This window comes from Ischnura elegans, chromosome 9 (genome assembly GCF_921293095.1).
Source record: "Ischnura elegans chromosome 9, ioIscEleg1.1, whole genome shotgun sequence".
NCBI classification, from domain to species: domain Eukaryota; kingdom Metazoa; phylum Arthropoda; class Insecta; order Odonata; family Coenagrionidae; genus Ischnura; species Ischnura elegans.
In genome coordinates, this window is record NC_060254.1 from 77,559,012 (window position 1) to 77,565,011 (window position 6,000).

Genomic DNA, 6,000 nt, shown 5'->3' on the forward strand with positions numbered 1-6,000 from the left:
CTGATGCATATTTTGTATTGCATCGTGATTACTGTGCTTATAATCTAGAAAAATATTTCGCTTCCGAACAGGACGAAGAAATTATCGTACTTAATGGTAATCAAAAACTACCTTGGTATCAATTTTTTAAAAAAATTCTGGCCTCTCTTCACTTAACTTGGGCCTTTTCGTATCTTTGCCATAACCTAAATCTTGATGCCTCTTTTTCGCCTTTCCATTTCATGTTATTTTCTTCAGTACTCTGTCCATGAATATTGAAAATGAATGGATTGTAAGATCAGTGGCGGATCTACGGGTGTGCCTAGCACTACCATCCTCTGTCGGTGTCGGTCTCTGTCTATAGCCCACCCATTGGGTCGAAACACACACTAGGTATAATCGAAGTATTTGGAGGTTACAACTTTGCAAAAAAGTGCTTAGTTATATTTTCCTACATATTTACCTTGTTTAACGAATTTAAATACAAATTAGCCTTTATAATTAATCGGCCTTTATAATAGAATTACTAAGCAAAAAAATAACAGCTTCAATTTCTATTACTCACAAAAAGCGTAGGTTATCCACCTAATTAATAACGTTTATCGGAGATGTCTGCATGATATGATGCATCAAAGTCATCGCAAAAATGTGAAGGCATCATGAAAAAGTGATTATTGAGACAGAATTGGATCATGTACGGAATTAAACCAGAAAGAACTATTTCTATTATAGGCGGATGTTTTTTTAAAAAGTTCGATTAATTAATAGATAAAAGCATTTTTCGAACGCATGTGCATTATTACAGACCTATATTTAATTATGGAGCACTTTTATACGTGAGTAGCTATGACAATGAAGTGACAGCTATAATGAAACCGTCGCAGTTCCGTATTTAGTTCATCTTAATGTTCTTTTATATTTTAATCGAGATAAGGGAGGGTCGGAATTATTTCCTGGTTATAATGTTGGCTGTCCACCCTGTAGGTCCGGTTCAAATCCCGCCGGTGGCAAAGGTACTTTTGAAGATTAACTATCCCTACTTAAATGCTTTGAAGAGGGCACTTAAAGTGTAGTACACCGTCCGTCGCATGGGACGTTAAGCCGTGGTACCCTTGGCGCATTTCGTTTAGAGCAGGCTAACATTGGTTTCCCTTCACCCTTCCATCGTAGTGAGAATAACATGAGCTGGCGGTCGCCACCTACAAATATCGTAACTTATCTACAAAATAGTCTGACGACGACAACTGTATTCAGTCATTTTTCTCTCATTTCTTCTTCAACTTTTTAGTTGCTGGTTATGTGCTTAGAAGTGGGTAGTCGTGGTGACTTATCTCAATGTATACAGGGTGAAGAAAATTTTGTCGATATTGGATAGCTTACGCTAGCAAGACCAAAAATTACCAATGATACATAGGTCAAAAACGCACCATTTTTTTAACTGCTGAAACTTTGCGCGAACGTAAGTTTGTCCTGTTCCCAGAATCCTTGGATTATTTCCATTCTCCAGTGCAAACGGAGGCAGGCAAAGCAATCGAAGTCTTGAGTTCTCTAAAGAATCCGGCAACAGGGTAAACATTTTTCAACCGGAGCACTTGGCTCAGAGTTTCTGTAAAAAAATGATGCGTTTACGACCGCAATATCATAAGTAATTTTCGTTCCTATTATTGGGTTAAAATGTCGTGACACAATTTTCTCCACACTGTATGATGATGACAAATGTGAATATGAAAGGGGCTGTGTGTTAGTAAAGTTCATCCACCGCAGTTTTATATCCTTCTATATCGTTCACATTGTAAAATGAAAACTGGGCACTCGCGCGCAATGGGGTTTAGATTCCAAAAGAAATAATAAAAAAATATGTATTCCTTAATTTATCAGTCTTATTATTTTAGGGGCAAATGTTGCTCTCTAAGCGGATTTAACTTGGCAACGTAATTTCCTCGTCGTATCAACCGCGGTTGCTTCTTGAAAAATAAAAACGTTTAGAGTAAGTAGAAGTGAGGAAACAATTTATCAGGACTTCCAGTTGGAGTATGTTTCTCCACGGAAAGTGAGGCCTGTATATTAGCGTGGTCCCTATTTTTCGAATTTCTTTCAGGACACCCCCTCATTTTATGCCAAGTAGTGTGAGAACATATCATATATAATATTATTGCAATTGGATAACGGGAAGACGTGCCGCATCGCGCTCAAAGTTGAGAAAGGGCATAGCCGGATAAGAAGGTGAAAAGACCCCCCTTCGGGATTTTTCCCGTACTTGGGTTATGCGATTTGGGATCAAATAGGACAAACCTCCCCACATTTCCAGCCCGCTAGATGCCCACCAGGGCCAGCTAGATCGAAAATACGATTTTCTCTCTTTTTTATATATCTCGGTCAAGAATGCATATTTTTTTATGCGGTTTACAATATTTGAAACCTTATATAATGTAGCAGATTTTCAATTGTTTTCAAGAACTTTGAGCGGGACAAGAAGCTTTGGCGTCGATTTGAAAATTTCTAATGCATGTTTTCATAAAATATGCTTCAGAGGGTCAAAAAGAAAAAACGTTTTCTGGCGGTGTTTTTTAATACCTTTCGGCTGGCGTATTGAAAATATAACTTTTAGGTGGTGGAATATCGCGAAAAATGCGATTAAAAATATGCAATTTTGGTCATTTGGCTCTATGCTCTGGCCCTCCATAACACCCCATTTTATTTATCATGGTATTATACCTATTAAGGTGCGCACCACAGGGACAGATTGTATGGATACTGGTGATGGAAGGCGCTGGTATTTTTCAACTTATTTTCTATGATGAACAACCATACATTGTATATTTTATATGCTGCACCTAAAATATTTTCCAATTTTGACCTCTGGTTCCCGAGATAAGGTCCAAGGTTATATGTAAGGTCCAAGAGTGTGCACGTGCCATCCCAGGAAGACATTTTGGCTGCCACGCGGGTTGCATTTGCTCAATATTTGTTGATCATTCTCACTCATTGTTGAACCATGAAATTCTTTCGATAAACTTTAAAGTTCGTCAATATAACCTTGAATGAATATATCACTTTTTATTGCCAAAAAGGGCTAGCATTTGGGCTGAGTGATTTATTCTCCATAGTTACTGAAATATTTAAAACAGATCGATATGTATACGTGGCCAAACGCTTTGCTGAATGGATTGCTCAGCTCTCCCATTTGAAACCAATGAAGGGTAGTGAATAGATATTTACGTGCGAGAAATTCTGAATTAATTTATTTATGAATTAAATAAATTCAGGTTCCAGGTTCCATTTTTCCAGGTTTTTAGTAGAAAACAATTCAGAAATTATTTTCAAGTGAAAATTTGCTCATAAATGTTACAGTATGGACGAATATCACTTCACACTGGGTAATCCGCGGATTTTAGAATTGCATCACTTTTTAACCCAGTACAACCCAATGTTGCTTGTAAGCAGCATCAAAAATGTATTAATTTTCTGCTCTATTTAGAAATATCTAAACTACGGATTATTTTGTGGTGTAAACATTAAGACAGAAATATTTAGCAGCCACGATAATCATGATTGAGTTCAAAATTTTCAACTTTTTGGAATGAAAAATCTTGAAATTTGATTTCTCCTAGAAGCAGATTGGGTTAGAAAGGGTTAATAGTGGTATTTAGTGCGATATTAACCATGTGAGATTTATTGCGATATTAGCCACGTGAGATAGAAAAAAATACCATATAAAATTCACGAGGGGAGGGGGAGAAAAAATTGATAACAAGTACAAGCATCTCTCCGGTGTAAACAGTTTTTCACGATTACTAAATGTACCGCACCGCGAGCAGGCCGTCCGAAGGTGATGGAGTGCACTTAACGCGCTATTTAAGCGGCTCGTCTCTCGATTCTCCCAAAGGGACAGCACCGGTGCATAATTGTGTAGTGACCCCATTAGTTCGCGTCCCGTCCATGACAAGATTTCAAACGGAGCACAGGAGAGAAGCCGTAAGCAGGGAAGTAAGGAAAGGAGGAAGAGGAAAAAAAGCCATTGGCTGGTTGATGTGCGTGTAACCACAGCCGTAAATCCCGGGAGAAAATAACTCGTCGATAAGAACTTAAAATTTTTTTTTCGGGAAGGGAGTTGCTGGGATCCAAAACACCCTTTCCTACCCACGGCAGTTGTTGGGAACAGATGAAAAACGCCCCGCGAGGGGCTGATGTATGGTGTGCGGTCTAAAAATGCGGGACCCAAGCGGGAGAGAGGAGGACCCGCCACCAAATGGGAGAGATAAATGGATATGTATAAATATATGGTTCCGCTGCGGAAGGCAATTCGCGAAATATTGAGGCCTTGGCCGCTCTTAATGAGATCATGTCAAATCTCTCGGATCAGCACTCTTCGCGGAGCGCGGAGTCAAACAACTTGGGTCATAACACGCGTAGCGGAGCCCGTTTGCATTAATCTCGGTTTATCTTGACTCCACCGACCGTGGATACTCTTCCGATGATGCGACCTTTATTATCGCGCGGATTTGTGGACTGACTGCGCTGATCTATATGATTCTTGATTACCGGTGCCAAGATCAGCGATGCTCAACCCGATATCGCACCCGAAATGTCCCCCAAGGGTTCACCACTGAGAAAATATCGAGACCGCAGTATTAGATATGTTACAAATATGATCTTAGGTTTTCCCGGCGTATCAGTTGCAGAAAAGTTTCCCGGGTTTTCCACCGGTTGATGCCGTCACTTCTAAAATATTCATCTAAAAATATTTCATCACTTCTCTAAAAGTTCGTAACATCGATTTGTTTAATGCCGACGAGGCGCCAAATAAGGGACAAGTCGTCTCACAACGCATCCTTTTTTACCTTCTACCATCTTCCGATTTATATTATCAAAGATAAACGCCCTCCTAGCAGCACATGCGGGATGAATTTTGCTGTTTTCGAGGCTTGGGAAGGGGAGAAGCGAGCGGCGAGGGGACGGGATCGGCTTGCTGCTCTTGTTTCCGCGACGCTGCGTGGGCGTTGGAATATTTTCTCCGCGGGCGCGGACTCAAATTAGGCATTTTGTGGCTAAACGGTGGGAGATACGTCAAAATGCACGAAAAGTTTGCACTAGTAGGGCAGTAACTGGGCAAAATCTATAGGAAATGACCATAAAATATTATATTTTTCGAATTTCAACCCTCCCCCCCTAAATTGCATTGGAGTGAGGGTCAGGGGTTCATGTAGAGGTCTCAAAATTTTCAGGTCTTATTTTTGATCGGTCCCACAACTTTTTTTCATTGGGCCAGATGGATTTGAAAAAAATCGATTTTTGACCTACTATACACCAAGACGCTGGATCAACGTTATCCAAAGATTGACGAAGAAGATATAGGATCTTAGCTGTTTCCAACATTGACCAGTTACTTAAAACCGGTTTACAGCCACAGAGGATGCATTTAAGTTTTAAATTTCACCATTTATACCTTTGAATTTGCCATGCCGAAATTAATTTGACGCCATTTAATTACTATGTGAATCAAAATTCAACATTCTCTTGGTTGCTATTTAATTCAGACTGCTTGAGGATAGAGTTAAGGAATAAAGTGAATACTAGTGATGATGCATGTTTGAGCTTTCATTCCAAATTCAACAGGAAACATTCATCGATCCACGCACATCTATCGATAGGACTTTTGTGCATTCGGTGACTCGATCAATATATTTTCACGGAGTTTGTGTGAATTCATTGGTATATTTTTCATTTTCATTCCAAGTAAAATTGTTACATTCCTACAGGTAAAATAATATTTAATAAATATTTCATTTATATGCTCTAGCCTTGCTTGTATTATATTAAATGGGCTAAATGCTGAATTTTATGTTTCAATAAGAAATTTTCAAAAGTATATCACACATTTACTTGGAATTTATTTTTTTAATCTTTAAATATTATAAACTTGACCAAATTAGGTAACGTTCTACCACACCATTTATTTTAATTTCCAGTTTGCAATTTCCTTTTGGCCAGCCGTATGTGTTGAACACCCGATTGTTAGAT